At 36.4% G+C, this 22657-nt stretch overlaps 1 long non-coding RNA gene across 1 annotated transcript; it reads right to left on the bottom strand.

Moving 5' to 3' along the window:
• Positions 1-1582: 1582 nt before the first annotated feature.
• Positions 1583-21354, bottom strand: LOC137228540 (uncharacterized). Its single transcript, XR_010945298.1, has 3 exons — positions 21255-21354; positions 14280-14401; positions 1583-2567 (listed from the first exon to the last, which is right to left on the bottom strand). It is a non-coding gene; the product is annotated as an uncharacterized lncRNA (long non-coding RNA).
• Between the last annotated feature and the right edge of the window lie 1303 nt (positions 21355-22657).

The raw sequence follows: 22657 nt of genomic DNA, 5'->3' as shown, positions 1-22657 counted from the left end.
GCATGAATCTCCAGAAAATTATGCTGCATGAAAATAGCCAGTCCCAAAGGTTGCATTTCATTTATGTAATATTCTTAAGATGACATATGATAGAAAGGGGGGGAGATTGATGGTGCCAAGAGTTAAGGAGGGATGTGGGTACAGTTGTAAAAGGGCAACATGAGGGATATTTGGGTAACAGAAGGGTCTGGATCTTGACCATGTTAAAGTTCATAGCCTGGCTCTGACATTGTCGTATTGTTTCCCAAGAAGTCACCGCTGGAGAAACTAAGTAAAGGGTACACAAGATCTCTCCTATTATTTCTAACACCTGTGTGTGATTTCACAATTATCTCAAAATAAAAAGTTTAATTAAAAAATTCTCTCTTTTCCAATATATATCTGTACAAGGCTACATTTTCCTCATATGTCTCAACCAGAACACCATATGGCAGATGATTGAATGCAGAAGCTCATATGAGAATCCAGCTGACTTTCTTAAGGCAGGCATTTAAGAAAATTGCAAAAATATAAAGCAATGCTGCTGTTCTCATTATACAGCCATCCCTTGGTATCTGAGGGGACTGGTTTCAGGACACCCCTGCCCCATACACCAAAATCCCAAGATGCTCAAGTCCCTTATATAAAAGGGTGTAGTATTTGCATCCTCCTAGGTACTTTAAATCATCTCCAGACTACTTATAATACCTAATTCAATGTAAATGCTATGTAAATACTTGCCAGCATGTGGCAAATTTGAGGTTTGCTTTTTAGAACATTCTGGAATTTTTTTTTCCTGAATAGTTTCTATTTGTGACTGGCAGAATCCATGGATGCAGAGCCCGCAGATACAAATAAGGAGGGCTGACAGTATATTCTTTTCTTTTTGAAAATATGCATATTTTTCTTTAAAAATATGCTTATTATGGTACTATGTAATAATGTTATTATTTTTATTTTTCAGTAAGTTATAAATGAATATTTTGAAAATATTTCTGTTTCTATTTCTAATACATTAAACAGTGATAGATAAAACTCACATAATAAAACAAAAGCTCTTTGGAGTCTAATGATTTTTAAGAAAGTGCAAAGAAGTCAGAAGAGCATGAACTTTGAGAACTGCTGAATTAGACATTGGCTAAAGTTCACTAAACACACTAAACCTGCAGTTTGTTTTGTCTGTATAGACACCTTAAAATGTATTAAAAGCTACTCTCCTCTCCAAAATGTAATGCAGTGAGAAAGAGTGACCAGTTTAAGCATTGCTGCAGCATTTAATTTCAACAGAGATGCCTGAAGATTTCTAAACAGAAGGCATAAAAAGCCTTTTTCAAAATGTCATTTTGATCTTTGTCTCATTTTCTGATTAGAAATTGTAGACTTCATAAGCGCTTATTTAATTCATCTAAGCATTTAATAGTCAACGGTCCTTGATGGCGAAAGATTGCCCTGTAGGCAGCATGGATATTAATGTTTCTCAGTGACAGATCTCTGTGATGAGGCTTTAAATATTGAAATTTTATTTATTTATTATGCAGGAAAATGACATTTTACCCCCTCAAGCCAATCGACAGGAAGATTGTAATTATTCTCCTTTCCCAGATCCAGTTTTCCTCTTGGCACACTCCTCTATTAAAAAAGATTCTCATGTGTGATTTTTCTATTCAAATCTTTCCCTCCTTGCCACAGGTAAATTAATTTACAACAAGCTAGCAAATTCAGGTGCCAGCACTTTGTAAACAAGTGTTGAAAGTAAAATTTTGCTTTTGTTATAGGTCACCCTTAGGAGAAGTCTAGGACTCAAACAGGGCGGAAGCTGATAGATACACGGCAAATAGGGTCCTTTCCAGTGGGTTCGCGTGCACAGCGCTCCTGAGGCAGGTCCTCCCCTGTGTCTGCAGATCCACTTGGATTTCAGGAGGGCTGTGTTCTTGTGCTGTGCTCCCATGTGTGCCCCCAGATCCTTCCCACCCCCTCCAGGACTAAGCACACACCGCATCTCCAACCTGGAGTGTGGGCAGCTGGGAGCTTGGGGCTGTGTTCCCAAGCAGGTGATTATCCTCCAGCGAAGAAGACTGCCACAGTGGGGTCACACCACGTCCCAGACGCAGCCTACCTCGGTGACAGGTCAGAGGATGGATAAAGGCCTGGGCCCTCACTCCTGTCCGGGATGCTCTAACCCGCAAGCATCCAGCTCAGAGCCCCGTGGGTGGCTGGGACCTTTCTTGTGACTGGGCCACAGCTCGGCACCTCCCTCTGCCCACACTTTTCCTACCGTGGTGCCGGCACATCTCCACCCCAGGGCTCACTTCACAAGCCCCTGGACCTCAGCATCCGTCCAGCCCGCAATGCCCATCTTTTCCAGGATTAAATTCCCATACTTCCTCCGTCTCATGTTCTGCAAATAAATGTCACTTCTACTGAAAACAGATTGTTAGATAAGAATTCTCACAATTTTTCTCTTCTCAGTCACTCTTACCCCTGTTTGTGGTTACTTAGCCTTGTTATTTTATTTCCACGGTCAGAAGCAGCTCTGTCCTCCTTGACGATGTGTGAATTTCTGTCTCTACTGTAGAACACAGCAGGTCCTGGAAGGAACATACCCAAGAGGTCACAAACTACTGAACAATTATTTATATGTTTATTATAAAACCAACACACACACACATTAGGCCCATCTTTTCTCCTTTCTCCTCCCTCCACTTCCACTCCTCAGTCTGGTCAGCCCTGGAGTGGCACCCGGTGTACCCAGGGCCAAGCGGGGTAACTGGCCTTTCTCTCTGCTCCTTTATCCTTCCTGCAGAATAATTCATCCAGGGAGGCATTCTTAGCAAACGTTAAAACTGGTGGGTAAAATGTAGATGAGGAACAGCATATCCATACAGCTTCAAAGCACTGACCACACAAAACACTTATTAATTATAACAAACATTAATAACTTTACCATGGAGAAATCTGACAGCTGGCAACTTCACCAATGTGATCAAAGTGAACCAGACAGAAATGGGAGAAACGTGTCCCCCTGTGGGATGCACCGACACACATCCCTTTTGCGGTATCCCAATCAGAAATGCACAGCCTGAACCTAATCATGGGGAAACTAGATAAACCTGAACAGAGGTATAGTCTACATGGGAACTGGCCTGTATTCTTCAAACATGTCCAGGTTATTAAAGATGAGGAAAAACACAGTTTCCAGATTAAAGGAGACAACAGAGACATGAATGGGGACAAATAACCAGGCTTTCATTGCAACATAACCGTGTTCTTCCTAATTTTACTTCAAAATTAATATTGATAATTTGTTCCCAATTACTTGCTATTTTTTGTCCTTTATAACTGTACTCTGGTGTACAACCATTTTACTTCAATGGGTGTGCTTAATTCAATTCTTAGCTTGTTTAATCATAACATCTTTCATTCTAAGGCTTTGTCACTTTGTCACTCTTGATTTTCCTCTTCCTGTGCTGTTGTATCTCTTTTTGTAACTTAGTTTTCAGAAAGTACTTTAATTTTTTACATTTTCCCCTCAGGAAGTTTCTTTGGCTAGTATGTTCTGAGTTTATCATGTCTTTGATTTCTGATGCCCTTTCTCCTCAAGTAATATTTACCTGGTTTTATAATTATAGGGTCAAAACCATTCTCCAATCTCCATACATGGATTTTAGTGTGATTTGTGTCAGGCACAGTGCCCCCCTGAATGTAACTTTATTCATTCATACATTCATTTGACAAATATTTATATGTATTGGGCACTTACTGGTGACATGATGGTGAGCAAAACGAATGTTACATATTCTGATTATGTGGTGTTTAAGACTTTTCTCTTTACTCTTGCAATTAAAAATTTTCACCAAGTTGTGTGTTGTGATTACTATGCTTTTGTTAATACCGACTGTTCTCTTTCAATCTGTGAATTTATAGTTTCCTCCTGCTTTGTAAAGTTTTTATTATTTTCTTTCCTTTTACTTTATACTTATAGTTTATGAAGATTAGAACTTTTTGATTTATATCTTACCTGTCTTCTCATTAATTTATTATTTTTTCTTCTGATGTTTCTGACTTTTACATTTTTTCCCTCGGATTCATGTTTCGTTAGCATTCAGCCTGATGTCCATTCACTCTCCATGGCTTTATATACAGCCATTGTATAATCTGCTTGTTCTTAGATTATTTTTTTTTCCCTCATGATTATCTGCTCTTCTCCACTGTGGCAAAATTTCTCATTTTTTTCTTGAAGAAATTGTTATAAGTAAGAATATGGCCCGATTTCTTAAAGTGTTACAGTCCTCTGAACTGAAATCTCTTTCCTTATATAAAACTATTTTCTTTTCTGTCTGTCTTATACAATCATTGGTCTTCATCCCATATTTGAAATTTAGATGGTCTTTCCACACCATTTCAATGGTGTGAACCCAGGATAAGGAGACATGAAGATAAGATATGAGGAATATTTTTAATTTACTCCTGTTCTTTACGCCACATAGATCCAGCAGTATAGGTGCCTGGGGAAGGAATTCCGCATGCAGTCAAGGAGTTCACAAGAAGACTTTGCCAAGGAGTGTCCCTGCTCATGTGGTGTGGTACTCAGGGCAGCACTAACTTCAGGCTGAGACATTGTCACAGCACCTATTCTTCACCAGATGTAATTTTAGTCCAAAGTTTACTTGGAAATCTTTAAGCTTTTAAAATAAATATAACAAATCCTTCCATAGCACTAACAATATAATCAAAAACTCATAATTTGAAAATAAGAGAAGCCGACTATTTAGAATGTGTTTTCAAATTGGATTTGGTTAAAAACATTTTTAATATAGCTACAGCCCAAATTACCAACAACTTTTAAAGTCAATATATGAAGATGTCATCTTATTCAGATAAGAAGCAACATGGGGTCCTGTCCTCAGTTGCTCTATATGAGCATCATGTGATTCCTACCAACTGTCTCTTTTATACTAATAAGTAGCTCATTCATATGGAATTACAATGGGTCTCAAATGACCACAATGATATTGAAAGAGATAAAGTTGGAAGACTCACATTTTCTGATTTAAATACTTAATACAAAGCTACAGTGATCAAAACAGCGTGTACTGCCATAAGGGTGGACATACAGACCAGCAGACTAGAATTGAGAGTTCAGAACCCTAAATATCTATGGCCAGTTGATTTTCAACAGAGTGCCAAGACTATCCAATGAGGAAAATAATACAAAATAATAAAGTTGAACCCTTAACCTCATTCCATGTACAGAAATTAACTCAAAATGTGTCAAAAACCTAAATATAAGAGCTAAAACTATAAAACACTTACAAAAAACATAGGGGCAAATCTTTTTGATCTTGTATTTGGTGATGGATTTGCCAAATTTGACACCAAATACATGAGCAATAAAAGAAAAACACAAATAAATTAACTTCACGATAATTAAAACTGTTGGGCATCAAAGGTCACTATCAAGAAGGTAAAAAGACAATTGACAGAATGGAAGAACATTTTTACAAATAACATACCTGATAAGAGTTAGTATCCAGAATAGTTAAACTCTTAAAACTTAGTAACAAAAAGAAAAACAACCCAAATAAAAAGGACTAAGGACTTGAATAGACATTTCTCTAAAAAAGATAAACAAATGCCCAATAAGCACATGAACAGATGTTTAACATCATTGGTGATTAAGGAAATGTAAGTCAAAACCGCAATGAGATACCACTTCACATCCACTGGGATGGTGTAAACCAAAACAGTGTAAAATAATGTGTTGACAAGGATGTGGAGAAATAGGAACCCTCATACGTTGCTGTTGAGAACGTAAAACGGTTAAGCCACTGTGGAAGACATTTGGAAAGTTCCTCAAAAAGTTAAATATAGAATTATTATATAACTCAGCAATTCCACTTCTAGGTATATACCCAAGAGAAATAAAAAGGTATGTCTATACAGAATTTATACACAAATGTTTTTGACAGCATTATTCATAACAGCAAAAGATGGTGTCTCAGATGTTCTAGTTGTCTATCAGCAGATGAACGGATAAACAAATTGTGGTATATAAATACAATGGAATATTATTTGGCTATGAAAGGAATAAAGTAGTGATACGTGCTATAACATGGATGATCCTCATAAACATTCAGCTAAGTGAGAGAAGCTAGACACAAAAGGTTTCAAATTGCATAATTCCTTTTAATGAAATATCCAGGAGAGGCAAATCCACAGAGGCAGAGAGCATATTGTAGTTTACCAGCAGATGGAAGAGAGAAGTACTTAATGGGTATGGAGTGTTCTTCTGGGCTAATGAAGCATTTGAAACTAGAAAGAGGTGATGGTTGGCAGCATTGTAAAAGCGCTAAATGCCACTGAATTGTACACTTGACAATGGTTAATTTTATGTGAATTTTGTGTCAAATGAAAAACGTGTTAAGAGACCCAAAAAAAGGTTCAAAATTGATTTTCTTACAGTCTCTTTTAGGTCCCTGGGTAATGCCTGTATATTCTGACATAGTGAGCATCATTAGTCTCCAAAGAGAAACCGATTTCTTTCAATGGAATGACTATCATTACAATAGAGGATATTTGTCATTAACAGTGAAATCCTTTTCAATCATTCTTTGATGATTATAAATTTTGTTAACATAATTTCTCTCTAAAATAAGAGCTTTTCTTTGTAAAAATAGTTCTAATTGTTACAGTCTATGAATTTCTGTAAATAGCTTTACTATGTGAGATGCTGTAATAATGCTAAAGTACCAGTAAATTTTCCTCCTAATTGTTTGTAATATAGAGTAAAATTGGAGAAACTGAACTTTTAAAGTAATTTTACATAAGAAAAGACGAAGCCTGGTATGCAAGTGCCCGTTCATTAAATCGAGATTATCTTGCCCACTAATTAGCACCACCAGTATATCAAGTGGTATAAAATAATCCAATTGGATTATTCTGAATTCCCATACAATATGGAAAGGCATGCAAAATTTAGAGCAGTAGAAAATAAAAGTAAGTTCTGTTGATATTTCTAAGAATACAAGAAAATTCAAGTCTCTCAGCTCTGACTGGAGTTACTTCAAATATATATTGCCTAATGGAATATTCCTCTTGACAGAATTCTACTTACTGAGTCCTTTGCAATCCAGGGATTCTCCTGGTATTTGATCAAAGAGAGAAAACATAATGGAAGAAGTGGTATCACTGTGAACTCAGCAGCCTTCAGGAAGCTTTGGAAGAGAAGCTATTGTGGATGACATTTTTGTAGACTTATCCCAAACCGTGATTACATTTAGGGTTGAACGTGCATATTTCATCCCAGGTACAAATAAAACAAATGTATCCAGCTAATAATAGAGGTGGAATTTCAGTAACATTTTTAAAGTACCTGTATTTCATGAAAAATAATGATCATTTCTTGAAAAATAACGATTTTCAAGATTATTTCAGAAACATGTTTACAAGTATTTACATGGGATCATGCTAAGAAAATAAAAATACACTTTTCTCTCAAAGGATTTAGCATTTTTCTAGTAATAAAGGTGTACATTTTATAGTTATCTTTTTTGGGTGGGTGGTAGCATTCTCTATTTGCTCTGCTGGAAGTCCTATGACCTTGGAAATAGAGTCACCTTATTGAAAGTAATTTGATCAACAGATGTGTTGAAGCACTTGGAAATGAATTTTTTCATTTAATTTGTGAAACATTTCCCTTCTGCTATTAAATCTTATATGATATTTGCATGAAAATCAATTGTGTCTTAGAGGTGACTTTGAACAAGTTTCAGATGAACACCTATGAATGTGAACGTCAGTGCATAATCCACAAATGCTTATCTTCATCCCAATTTATATGTATTTTAAAAAAAATCATTGCTTTTAATACTACAAACAAAAGTATTTTATTTTTTGTAAAGGACATCTGGAAGTTTTAATGAACTTTCCCAGACAAATATTCTAGCATAATGACATATGGTGTAAGTATTTTTACATAATCAGTCTCAAGGTAGGATTAGCGAGTCATGTGTAACCAACAGATGCGTGCTTACAACAAACACACTTTGGAAACTAGTGTCGCTCCCTTAGATACACATGGATTAAATATTTCTAGACACTTGGCTTGCTTTTGAAATGACACTCAAGACTACAAACAAGGTAGACAGAATGTTTTTAAAGAACTTAATCTCTGTTAAATGTCAAACTTGATTTTTTTATACTTTTAGCAGTTATATCCCTACTGAGTACAATATTAAAGTCGTTAGGCAGAATCAAGTAGAACTAAGATTCCAACATAAAGTAGGTTGTCCGGATCGTCCCCTCTTCTTATTGGGAAGTGTTATCAATATCTTCTCAGTTGTCAACTTTGATCTTAATCTAGCAGCAGTGGCAAATCTGACAGTTATTCAAAACAAGCAATTGCTTGAAATATTAGAGAACCATTTTGATTTGACAGAAAGGAACAAAAACCATTTTCTTTAATAATGTGAGCTGTCAGTGAACACAGAGCAATACTGACCCCTGAAGATTCATTGTTCATTCAAGATGGTTTAGGGCAGTGCTGGTTCTGGCAGAAGCTATACTTTTATAAGCCAACTACTCAGATTTAAATAATAGAACTGGTATATTTACCAGAAAAAATAAAAGCTGGTATTGTAATGTATAAAATGTCAGGCGATTTCCTGACTAGTGGATGATTCCTGATGTCACATCCATACAAAATATGTCAGTGCAAAGCCATCAGGGACTTCATTTTGCCAGAAACAACAAACAGGAAGTGACTACTATTACAGAAAGGGGGCAGATCATCTTTCCACCTCTCTCTTTGCCACACTGCCAGTTGCTGATCCCATGGATAAAACACAGATGCCAAAGAGAAGGCAGTCTCTTGCACTTTGGTCTTAAAGACAGAGTGGTGCATCATTATCTAGACATCCCCTTGGTCATCAAGAAACACTAAGAATTGCCTGAAATTGTAAATGAGGGTCCTGAGAGAAGAATCTTATATCCTAGTTTTATCATGAGGTACTAGAAAATAAAGAAATTCAGACTGAGCAAGATTCTAGCCAATGTGATGAAGAAATGTCATTAGTTCTTTAATGAAAAGGAACTGAAGACACATATTTCAATACACTGTGAATCCTTTGCACTTCATTCTGAGTCTTTATAACAAATCTTCTGGAATTTTCACCACAGATTGTGTATTCAGTCAGTCTCTACTTAGTTTTATAAAATTCTGACTTAAACAGCCCTCAATATGTCAGTATATACAGATAGATATTGGATAGAACATATCTTAATTGACAAGTAGAATAAAGATTCTAGTTCCCACACTGGGAAAAATCAGTTACCACATACTTTTTAATTATTAATAAATTATGGCAGCTTCTGAGATTAGTGGAGACCGCATCAAAATGTATGTCAAGATGCCAAATCTGTTTATTTATCTACTCATTTTAACCTAACCACGGTGAGCTAAGGAAAATATAACTGAATATTTTCTTCTTTGAGGGTACCCTTAAATACATAAAAATTGATTAAATGTATATTTATTGTTTATGATATCATAAACATAGATGGTATTTAAGAAGAGGAAAAAATGGATTATTCAAACAATAGTTCTCTTTTAAAAGGCTGCTTGGAAAATAATACATAAACAAAAATAATTAAGCCACTCCTTGTTTCAAAATATAGAAAATGGGTAAAAAGCAAATAACGGTAAACCATAAATAGTAAAGTGAGATGATACTTTTACGGTTTTGAAGCAAAAAGAGACTTCCTGATGAATATAAAAAATAAAGCCATATACATCAAAAATTGCCATCAGTGCAATATAAAGTCATGTGACAACCTCAAGGGAGAGTGCAGCACACATACCATGAATGTCACTCTTAATGAACGTGTTCTTAAATCATTTAGAGAAACACAAACACCTTCAATAAAAACACAGGCAAAACACAAACAAGGAATGCATATTTTGCCGTAAAAATTTTTAAATAAATATTCAAGTTACCTTATAACTAAAGGAAAGCAAACAACAATGAGGGACTTCCCTGGCTGTCCAGCAGCTAAGACTCCACGCTTCCAGTGCAAGGGGCATGGGTTTGGTCTCTGGTTGGGGAACTATGATTCCACATGCCCTGCAGCCCAGCCAAAAAAATTAAAAAAAAAAAAAACACGTTGAAATTCTATTTAAGGGCCATTAAATTAGCAAATACACTTGAGAAAAGATATCCTGCATTGATAGAAGTCTGAGGACAATGGATTTTCGTGCATTGCTAATGGCCGTGAAGATTTGTCAAATTTTCCACAGGTTATATGATAAGGTAAACAAAAATAAAAATTCTCATAAGCTACATCTAGGAATTCATCAAATGTAGTCCTGTAGATATTTGTGGTTTAGTAATCTTGGTACATCCAGACAATCAAATAATTGTAATTACTGGAAACATGTCCATGCCTATACATTTATTAAAAAAAAAATAGCCTGGATTCTGAACAAAGGCTTACACATGAAAATATTTATTTCAGCATTTTTCTTACGTATAAAGATTTGAAGTTTTCTATAGGTCTCACATTTGGAATTGGTGAGTATATTATGACATATTAATATAATGTGGCCTCTGGAGGAGATGTTTCACCTTTTTTACAGTACATCATTAATATAAAATATATTCACATGTTCATGCACACATAGTCACCTTCAGATGTATATTATAGAGAGAAAGATATCTGAAATATACAGCATACTTTTAGTTGGGGATACTTTTGAGTAACAATGAGTTAGGCTAATTTTTAAATATTTTTTCTACTTTTAAGTACTTTCTGAAATTCATACAATAAACTTTTTTTTTTTTTTTTTTTTTTTTTTTTTTTTTGCGGTACGCGGGCCTCTCACTGTTGCAGCCTCTCCCGTTGCGGAGCACAGGCTCCGGACGCGCAGGCTCAGCGGCCATTGCTCACGGGCCCAGCCGCTCCGCGCTATGTGGGATCTTTCCAGACCGGGGCAGGAACCCGTGTCCCCTGCATCGGGAGGCGGACTCTCAACCAATGCGCCACCAGGGAAGCCCCAATAAACTTTTATAGATAAAAATGTTATCCCCCCGACGTATGTATAGGTAGTTGTTTTTAATGTTTCACTTAATGTATATGCTATTGGGTTAGGTTTGAAAAACAGACTGCAAATTTTTTTCTGAACAATATGATCAAATTTATACATAACTCTATACACAGATGAAAAAGACCACATAATTATGAAAGATTAGTTTCTTTTTTATATTCTTTAATTTTTCAAATGTTATTAATTTAAAATTTGAAAGATGTTATAAAATAAAGTTCATAAGAAAATTTTTCTTTAAAATTAGTTAAGTAGAATAACTCAGTATAGACTACATTTTATCTGAAATCTATAAAACATTAGACTGTAATCACATTTATTTCAAAGTAGATACATGAGAAATTTTGTGATTTTATGGAAACATTGCCAAACATTGATTTCCAGAGTCACATGATGAGAAATCTTGTTGACATGATTTTACTTATTTTTATTACAAGATTGTTATTTGGATCCCTGATATTTGGAATTACCAACAACTGAATTGGACTCTGAATTTCATATTTACAGTGTTTCACGGATTCACTGAAACTATAAAGCGCAGGAACCAAATAGCATGTTATATCCAACATGATTATTTAAATGGAAATAAGGCACATAAATTTCAAACAAAAAGAAATCTCATTAGCCATGGCAACACACAGGGCTTATCTGCTTTAGTTCACTCTAGTTCTGCGATGCATTTTGTGCTAATGGACTAAAATAGTCCTCAACTTAATTACAAGGTCTTCGGTGGATAACAGCATTCTTGTGTAATCAGACAAATTAAACTGGCCTATTTAAAACACTTACAGTATTCATTAGATACCCAAGCATTACTCAGTCTTGAAGACTTTGGACAGTGTAGCTATAATAAAGCTTTTTTTTTTTCTGACATTCTAGAATAGAGTAACAATAATATGAAACTAAAGAATACACTGAGCATATTTTCTTTATAATTATTTCTTGAAGGATAGTGATTTTTTTCTTCTGCATTATTTTTTTCTAAGTTAATGTATATCGGTCGGGGTAATGAGCATACAGGACTTTAAAGACAGGTAACGATGTATCACATATGCAGCCCTTCCTGCTTTCTTCGTTTTATTTCAGGCTATGTGAATCATTTATTTACTAATTTAGTTTTTAGAGGATTTGTTCTTTTTTTTCTTTTCTTTTGGCCGCGTGGTTTGCGGGATCTTAGTTCCCTAACCAGGGATTGAACCCTGGCCCTCAGCAGTGAGAGTGCAGAGTCCTAACCACTGGACCACCAGGGAATTTCCTAGAAGATTTGTTGATAATATATTCTTTCAAAAACATTTGAAGTGAATAATGTAATTTTCACAAGCTTTGTGTAATCAGAACCAATGGGAAGAAGAAAATTGAGATATTTGAATTTTGAAACAGATGCTTTTATATGCAATTCTTTTAAGCTCCTAACACGTATGTTTTTATTTAAAGTAAACTATTAGTAAATTTTCACTTCTTCCTCTCATAAAAAATTGTCATTAAAATCAGCAAGTTGGGCTTCCCTGGTGGCGCAGTGGTTGAGAGTCCGCCTGCCGATGCAGGGGACGCGGGTTCGTGCCCCGGTCTGGGAGGATCCCACATGCCGCGGAGCGGCTGGGCCCGTGGGCCATGGCCGCTGAGCCTGCGCTTCCGGAGCCTGTGCTCCGCAACGGGAGAGGCCACAGCGGTGAGAGGCCCGCGTACCACAAAAAAAAAAAAAAAAAAAAAATCAGCAAGTATCACTCTTCCTCTCTTCCCTTTGGCATACATATGTCAAAATGTATTGGTGCTACTTGAGGGGAACCACCAGATAAAATTGCTGATATAAGAAGTGTGATATTCTATGGGTTTGCTTGCACTGTGACCTGTGCATGTAAAGTAGGAGTTCCATGCAAACTGAACTGGTTAGAAACTGGGATAAAAACTGGGGAGGGGGTGATGACACCTGATAACTTTCCTGCCGTGAGGAAACGCTGGCCTGAGATTCCTTGTGAGAGTGGTACTTGTTTGAGTCAAACATTAAATTTCTCATTTTAAAGATATTTTCATATATTCAGTAGCTGAATATTTTTTAGTGGAAAATGTGGATTTTTAAGATATTGTTACTGAGATAACTGGTTAACCAAGTGGGGAAAATATTCTACTTTAATTTAAAAATGTAAAAAAAGAAGAAAAACTAGAGATAAATTTTATTAATTTTAAAAGTGTTTGCTGATATAAAGGAAAACAATTGATTTTGCATATTTATTCTACAATTTACCAACTTAATGGACTCTGACCTGTTCTATTATTCTTATTTTTATTTTTTAGCATTTGGCTATACAGTCATATCATGTATAAACAATGAAAGATTTGTTCTCCTGTTTTTGAGAGAAATATCACTTATTTTTTGTCATATTCCTTTGCCAGCACTTCCAGAAAATAAAAACAAAGATGCAAATGAATCCAGGCATTCTTTTCCTTTCTTTTATTTCCTACCTTTTATTGTGAAAAACATCTTTGGGGATTTTTGGGGTTAAGGCCAACTGAAGTTTTGAATTAGTGTTTTACAATCAAAGGAAACTTACTTTGAATTATTACACACCAATCATGCTTTGGGCAGAAATTGATTTGGAATTTTACTTGTACATCAGTGATTTAAATATCTGTTTGTATCCTAGTCTTAATAAAATGCTCTTATTTTATCTCTGATTTTAAAAATAATTCATGTTCATTGGAAAATAATTCAAATATTACAGGAAGGTAGTTAGGAGAAAGCAATACTACTTATAAGCCACTAAAAACAAATTGACATGATAATGTATAGATTTTAATTCTTTTCTATGAGATGTCCATACACATAAGTCTTTCTAAAAGTGAGATTTTAATATTCAAGTTCTTTTGTACACTGCTGTTTTAATATAACTACATACTGTGGACACATAGCCATACAAACAAAATGTAGACTTACATTATCATTAAATTACCGAGTGGTTTCCATTGGTGTGGATAAATCCTGTTTATTTTTTAAGCTCAAAATTTAAATATTCATGTTGTTTCAAATTTTCACTTTGGCTTCTAGAAAATATATTTATATTTCCTTTTCTTTTGTTGTCTCCATCTCTGTATGACTCTGCCCCTATCTGTCAGTCTGTCTCTAGACACACACACACACAATGATAAGGAAGCCTCCTCCCAGGTTCAGAAGGAGCACAAACAAAGTAATAGCTTAGTTGCTTACCTCACAATGGCCATGGTGGTGAAGGTAGAAGCAGAAGCTGAGATTCACTTCCCACATAGCTTACGGGAAAAACACTAATATATTCATATGAGATACAAGAAAGAGTAATCATTGAGTGTAACCTGGAACAAATGAATGCATTTAGTAACAATAACAAATAATTAATTAGCCTGATGTCTGCAAGATTCACTTCCACCTATGTACACCTAAAAGACATAGGGTTCCCTTTGAATATTATGGCTACCATTCCTCTACTGTTTGTACAATGAAAAATATTGGCTTAATTCTTTATTTTAAATTTAGCTTATTTGAGTTGAACCTATTGGAAAAAGGAAGAATTCAGTAAGTTGTAGAAAATAATATATGTCTAACAACTATTTACAATTAAAATTATGGATGTATAACTAAAACAAACACAGATGACTGGGAGTGGGAGAAAAGAGAGAATAGAAAGAACTTTTTACCAGATATTTCTTAAAACCAGTCTTAGATCATAGTAGTAAACGTAAAGACTTATCATGGAAAATAAAATAACAAGAGCATTAAGAAACAAAATTTATGGAACAGGAGCAGGATTGTACTGAAGAGAAATTGATTCTCTGATATCATTATTGAAGAGGGAGGAAGAGAACTATAAGAACTTGACACTGAGTTTATGATAATATAAACCAAAGAAAAAGTAAACTTATATAAAGAAAGAGAAATTCAACCATTTATTGTATAGGACATTCTAGAGTCCCTCCTGCACTCTGATGAATTCTGTTACTGATAAAAGGTTAATCAGTGAGCAAAACAGACAACTGACTAAGTGTCTTCCACACAGAGTTTACACCCTGATGAAGGAGACACCCAATCAGCACACATGCCATAACATGTCTTGTGATGACAAGGGGTGGGGTAGGCTGTGAGTAGAGGGTGGGGGGAGAAGGAGCCGTGATGTGACACAGGACAGGCAGAGACGTCTTCTGCTAAGGTGACATTTGGGTCGGGATCTGAAGGAGGTGAGGGTCATGCTGACAGAGCTCAAGGGAAATGCCAAGATTCTGGGATGAGCGGATGCCGGATGTGTTGGGGGCACAGTTAGGAGCCCAGTGTGTCTACGGAGAAGTAGTTGGGATGTGGGGCAGGGAGGAGGAACAGGGGTGGGTCAGAAGGGTTGTGGTCAGTGCAGACCATGGGTGGGGCTGCTCAGACAGTCCTCTGTCCAGCAGCTATTCCCAACTTTGGCTGAACACTGGAATCTCCTGAGGAGTTTGGAAAACTGTGGTTGCCTCAGTCTCACTTTCTGGGATGGGTCTTGGGTGTGGCCTGGGCACTGGAAATTTAGAAAGAAATTCCCCAGGTGATTATAGTTTGCAGCCAAGAAAGGACCACTGGTTTAGAGGTAGGGAAATGAGAGGAATCCAGCAAAGGGAAGTGAGGTGGGATTAGATGAAAGAAAGGGAGAGTGATGCTCTGGAGGTCAGGAGAACAATGTGGTTTGAAAGGGGGGAGGGATTAGTTTGTCAAATGCTACCTTTCTTGAGTCCAGCAAGATGAAATCTGATTCAGCTATTGGAATGGGCAGGGTAGGGGTCAATAGAGGCTCTGATAGGAGCTGTTCATTTGAGTTGTAGGATTGAAATACTGATTGGTGTGGGTTTAAGAGGCAAAGCAGGGGCAGAGAAAGTGGACACACTAATTGTTTACATACAACTCTTTCAAAAACTGTCTCTGTGGAGGTGTCTCACTGTTGAAGCAGAACGTGGGCTTGAGGAAGACTTGTTTAAGTGAAAGCCATGTTTTCCATAAGAAATAATCTAGTGGAGAGAACAATCTGATGATTAAATGAGGTAATAATTGTAAAGTGTTTTCTAATATTGTCTGGTTCACAGTGAATGTTATATAAATGTTTGCTTAATGAATGAATGATTCCAGAGAATGGGTGTGGAGGGGGGAATTCCAAGAGGAAAATCACTGAGTAGCTGGAAAGATGGGACACAGCTCAGTGTTTGGGGTCTATCCTCAGAGAATTCTCATACTTGATAGAGTATTAGTTATGTTATTAGATTTGGTGGAATAAATAAGAATTTTCTTAATTTAAGTGAAATAGAAAGTCCCTAGTTGAAAGTAAGGGGGTGGAAGTGTTGGGGTTTGGAGAGCATGGAGACTGGGAAAAGAAAGAGATTTAAGGTTTTTGTTAGCAAGTTAATGTGATATCCACCGGCCAGAGTGCATGCCTCTCTCCAGACATTGATCTGCACGTTTCCTTTTATTTTAAAAATGCATCCATATACTGAGATTTTCCTAATCCCATTCTAATCAACTGCATAACACACCCCCATATGGGTGTACCCAAATCTATTCCACCATATCAAATGGTGGATATCTGAATTCTTTCTGGAATTTTGATATCAAAACTAACGTCACATCTCACAGTTTTATATGCATGTCATTTACATTTTTGCTAGTATTTATTTAGGACCTCACAGGATCAAAGGATAAATTCATATGTCATTTTAGTCATTTGTTTTTACTTAATATTTACACTATATCAGAGCACTAAACACAGTCCTAGAAAATCTCATAGAAATAAAGACCGGTACTTCCATAAATTCATGGAACCTAATATAGGCCCTCAGCACTCCCCAGCAAGCCAACTAATTTTCTCCCTTTTCTCTTCAAACCTACTATCCCCACTCCTTACCTGTCTCCTCCCTCATCAAGGAGTGAAAGCCATTCTCTAGATGGGAACCTCCTGCTCCTATACCTAAACCTACATGGATCGGTTTTTAATGTAATAGGGGAAGGGTATCCTCTCCAAAGAGAGTCCAGTCTTTGTACCTCTTCTACTGTATCAGAAACCATTCATTATCAAGTCTCTCTCCAGTATTTAGTAAACATTTTCCAATTGCATCAGCTTTGAAGGCTCTTGAGGTTTTAACATCTAGAAACAATCTCCCAGACTTTCATTGACGCCCATGATACACACTGTTTTCTCACCACTTTTCTGATAGCCCGTTTAGTGCTCTTTGTAAGCTTCCCTTTCTCAGCTAGCCATGTTAGAGTTCTCCAAAGCTCAGTCCATCCCTCTTCTCTCTTTATTCTGTAATTTCTTCCAAGGTGAATTCATCTGTATCCACAGCTTCACTTACTGCACTAATCCTGGCTTGGGATACCTGGAGCTAAACAGTCATGTTTCTAGATCAGATGGCCTTCTCTTCACTCCAGTCCCTTACATTGGCTGCTGAAGACCACAGCTCAAATCCTGCCCCTGTTTTTCTATTTCTCAGGAGCTAATAATAGTTTTTTATGTTTTTCAAAGATTCTAACTATATAAAAAGTAAGTAAACTGAATAATATATAACAGCGACCATACATGGCCAACAAAATCTCAAATATTTACTATTCGACCCTTTACAGACAAAAGTTGTCAACCCCTTTTAGATGACTCAGTCTCCTAAAAATCGACTAAGACCAAATCACAGTCTATATCTTCCACCTTCCCAAACCATGTTCCCTCAGTGAATGACATTATTCACTCATGTGTGTAAATCGAAAGCATAGTGCTTCTGCCTGCACACCTTTACTTCCTGTATCCACTCTGTCATCATGTTATATATTCTACAGCAACCTGGAATCCATTGAGTAATGTATATTTCAATGTCATCATCCAAGTCCAACATGTCACCATGTCACACCTAGCCTCTGTCAACCCTGCCCCTCCTGCCCTTGACATGGCTACTAGAATCTCCTTTCCTCAAGAAATCATTGGACACTAAACTCACGATTAACACTCTTCAGTGGTTGTCCCACAGGCTGTTGTGATCTGACGCCTGACCACCTCCAGCCTCGCCTGCACCACCTGCCCCTCCCTCTCCTGCTGAAGCTGCACCAGCTTACCTCCTATAGCTTCATTAGACCATCTCCCTCCCAGCACAGGGCATCTCCATGGGTGAGTCCCTGTGCCTGGAAACTTTCACCAGCAACATCCTTCTTTGCTTATTGAACTTAATCCACCAGCGTGTACCTCACGCCCTCTCTAGGTCAGGTTCCATCTTAATATGCTCTCCTGCAATGTCCCTCTGTATGATAGTTGGCTGATGTGAATCCCCTCGACATGGTCAGGCTCACAAAAGGAGATCTGCCCATTACCTTGTGTTCCCTGAACTTAGCACTGTGTCTGACAATTATCACACCGAGAATAAACATGTCGTCAATGGGTGGATTGAGTCTCTGATAACCTTTATTACGTGAAGTCAGTGAAAAATGATATATAAATTCAATAAATGATTATGTACAATGGACTAATGCTTTTTAAAAGAAAATTAGGTATTTGCCTCACTATTAATCAAAATAAATCCAGGAGGATGAAATATTTCATGTGAGGCAAAGTACGAGGGGGCAGTGTATTTATGGATGGCTTTCTAAGCGTGATTCCAAAGGCTGAAACAAAAAAGGAAATAAAGGGACTTCCCTTGTGGCACAGAGGTTAAGAATCTGCCTGCCAATGCAGGGGACACAGGTTCGATCCCTGGTCCAGGAAGATCCCACATACCACGGAGCAACTAAGTCCGTGTGCCACAACTACTGAGCCTGCGCTCTAGAGCCCACGAGCCCCAACTACTGAAGCCCGCGCGCCTAGAGCTCGTGCTCCACAACAAGAGAAGCCACCGCAGTGAGAAGCCCGTGTGCTGCAACAAACGTAGCCCCTGCTCACTGCAACTAGAGAAAGCCCACGCCCAGAAAGGAAGACCCAACGCAGCTAAAAATAAATAAATACATTAAAAAAATTAAAGAAAGGAAATAAGACATTTGACTGCATTAACATTTAAAAAAAAAACAAAAAACATGCACATTCTAAACTTCCGCAGGAAAAGAATATGACTGATGTTGAAAATCAGAAAAATACTCCATAAAATACTCCATAAGACAGAACATTACTAGTCTTCAAACCTGTAAAACTCACTCCACTGCCATTGTTTGTTACATGCATTTCAGGTGAAATCCTAGTAAATATAGATAGCTGTGTTTTTCTGTGTAGCTTCATGTCTATTTAGCATTCATTTGGACCTCATTTTATATTAAATTTATCAATGAATTGTGAAGAATCAATAAAGACTGATAAGTAGGGGTAATCATCCATGTGGAGAGGAATTTAAGGCTCCTTTCTCAGCTCCTACTGGAACACATTATTATCTCTGAGAGAAAGCACGGACTGTAGACAGGAATAGAAAAATTCAGTCCACTCAATGAACAATATTCTGCTAAGGCTCCTTACATGAATAGAATGCTTCAAGAAACATACCTGATGAGGCCTGCATGTTCTATTTCCTAAGAGACTATTCTTTAACTACAAAGAAATGATCCCATCTCTTGGGCCTTGGATCATTACATTTTCTGTGTTCTGTATCTTAAATTCACTAAAGAATTTCTTTTCTTCTGTCTTGTGTGTAAATGACTCTATATTGATTGGTTGAAAAGTGAAAGCTCCAGTCATTCTTTTAAGCATTTTCCATGCAATTTAAACATTTACAGTTTGGTATGTTGTAGGTATATAAACAAGCATGTTGATTTGAACATAAAATAATTGTATTATGAGGATGATGAAATACTTTATTCCTCTTCCATAAATATGAGCAGAGTTAGGACTAAGAAGGGTTTTTGAGAATAGTCTATTATTACCCAACAGTCACACTTTTTAAAAGGAATTATATGGGTTGTATTTATTTATTTGTTAATGATCAGTGTTTAAGTTTTATTATTGTTATACATATTTTTAGCATTTTAGTTTTGCATAATTTAAAATCAAAGCAAAAATAAACATTGTAGCAAATATCACAGGGAAGTCCATGAGCGTTAAAACAAATTTCATGGATTGCTATTGCCAAATTTAAGATGCTGTTGGGACTTTGGAGACCTGTGTTCCAGCCTTTTCTCACCTGCGTTTATTTGGAAAAGCATAGACTCTCATGAATTAAGTCCATGTTTTGTTGACCAGATGAGGCTTAGGAAACACATTGTAGAAGTCAATATCTATCATTTCATTAAATGTGTGGTGTAACTGATAATCTGAAAACTGGGAAATTGAATAAAATTTTTCAGAATAGGTAAATAGATAAATCAGATACAGCACAAAATTATGAAGCAAAATAGGAAAGAAACTTGTTCATTAGTTCGGGAGAATAGACTTTTCTCATCTTATTTTTTGCTTCTATTTAAATTAAAACTTTAAGGGTTAAGAACTCCTTTCTCACTTCAAATTTTATATGATTTCACATAACAGTAAAAAACAATAAACATTACATTCTAGTTATTATAAAAATAACAATAAACAGGTGGAGGAAATGACACTTATTATTGTCTAATTTAAATCATGGTGTTACAGTAGGATTTTTGCTGTAGTGAATTCAAACCCACTTCAGTGCATGCCAAGGAACCTTAACGAAGGGCTTCAGGGCAGTGATGCTTTGGTTGGATCACCTCAGTTTATAGAATGAGTAGCTTAACTTTATCACTGTGGGTTGCCAGTGATTTCTCCCCAGTCAGTCTTAAGTTAGCAAGCTGCCTTCTAAACCTAAAAGTGTAGGTCAGCAATCTATTTTACCATTTGGACTGATAGAAATGACAATTTCATATGGATCAACCTAATAATGAAGATGCAGACAACAGAGGGATTTCTTTGTTAGTTTTGTTGTTCTGGTAGATACAACCATTTGACAAACTCACATAGGATACTGAACTTCACCTTGAATTTCCTTGTTTTTCCAAATGTCTGGTTTCATAAATTGCTGATTACACAATTTGAGGTAGAAAGAGCTTTGGGATATATATAAGCCAAATTTCTCCATTCTATATAGGTGACAGTACTATGAATAATAGTAGTGAAATTTTGGTAGACATAGTAAATGCTCAATACTTTACAAAATGCTTTGCATAAAATACCTCCTTTAATTTTTGTAAAAACCTTATGACCTCAATGTCATCATTACCTACATTTTACAGCTGGAACTAGGATCCAAAGTTATTCAGCTTCTTTGTTCATGATCTGAACTGCTGAACTATAATGCTACTATCTGAAAACCCAATGATGTAGGTTTCTAATCTTAACCTCATTTCCTAGATGAAAAAACTAAAACCAAAAGAGGTTATGCCCTTACCCCAGGTCACATTTTACACTCTGCTCCAATTCTATTCACAGCTGGGCCTGAAATAGATTTAAATGTCAAAGTGATTTTCTTTCTCATAGATACATATTTAACTCAAAATAGTCTTCTATTTATTCTTTCAATCACATCAGATGATAGTATCTTAATTCCATGCAATTTTGTCACTCCTATTTGTCAATTAGGGCTTTTAATGTTACAAGTAATCAAAAGGAAACAAGTGCAAACAGTTTTAAACAAAAAAAAATACTTGAATTCAATTGCATCACTCATAAAACTGTAAAGTCCATAGATAGGGAAAGCTTTGGGTTTGCTTTGATTTTGTACCTTCACCTTGGCAAAGACCCGGTTTCTTTTCCTCTTCACATGTGACAGATATTTTTTTCTCCTGAGGCTGGATTCTCACACCTGGTAGGAAAATATGTGGTGACAGTTCCAGGCTTCAAGTTCATGACGTCTGGTAGGTTTTTCAGATGATCAAGGAATGCTATTTCACAAAAGTCTCAACAAATCTCCTTCACAGTTCAGTTTAATTGGATCAGATTCCAATTTCTGATTTGATTCTTTTAGCCATACAAATTCTGTGTTTTGAATGGCTTACTCCTGATTAGATTAATTCAAATTCTAAGAGTATTACTTTGATTTGATTGAAAGTAATCAGTGTTCAACCATGTAACTGGGTCAATGCCATTCTCTTACCTAACCCATCAAACAAGCAGCAGAATAAGACTGTTACACAACAGGAGAGGTGTAATAGGATTGTTGTTAAGACACAAAATGCCAGCAAACCTATGGCCCAGGAAATTCATGTGATAGTGATCCCTGAACTAAGGATGTGCCCTCGGAGCCCTGTGGAATATTTGCTTTTTTGTTCTTATGTTTTAACCTTTTAATTATGAAATGTAATTTAGGCACTGAAAAGTCTGTTAAACATAAATGTATGATAGCATTAATCATTATAAGAGGAACATTGGTGTAATCTGTTACTAGGTTAAATGATAGCACATTGTCAGACCTGAAGAAACTGCCCACATGGACCCTCAAGGTCACCATTCCTTCCAAATTCCCTAAAGGTTACCAATAGCATAAATGTTATGGTACCAATTTCTAATTCCTAAGCACTGTAATTTAGTTTTTCCCATTTGAGGGACTTTATGACAGTTGAATTGTACAATGCAGGTACTAGCTCTAAAAATCTGTAAAGTTTCTTCATGTTGTGTGTGTTGTCTGCAT

The sequence above is a fragment of the Pseudorca crassidens genome, chromosome 8 (genome assembly GCF_039906515.1).
Source record: "Pseudorca crassidens isolate mPseCra1 chromosome 8, mPseCra1.hap1, whole genome shotgun sequence".
In the NCBI taxonomy this organism is placed as follows: Eukaryota; Metazoa; Chordata; class Mammalia; order Artiodactyla; family Delphinidae; genus Pseudorca; species Pseudorca crassidens.
The sequence above is the reverse complement of the archived record's forward strand: the minus strand, read 5'-3'. Positions and strand labels throughout refer to the sequence as shown.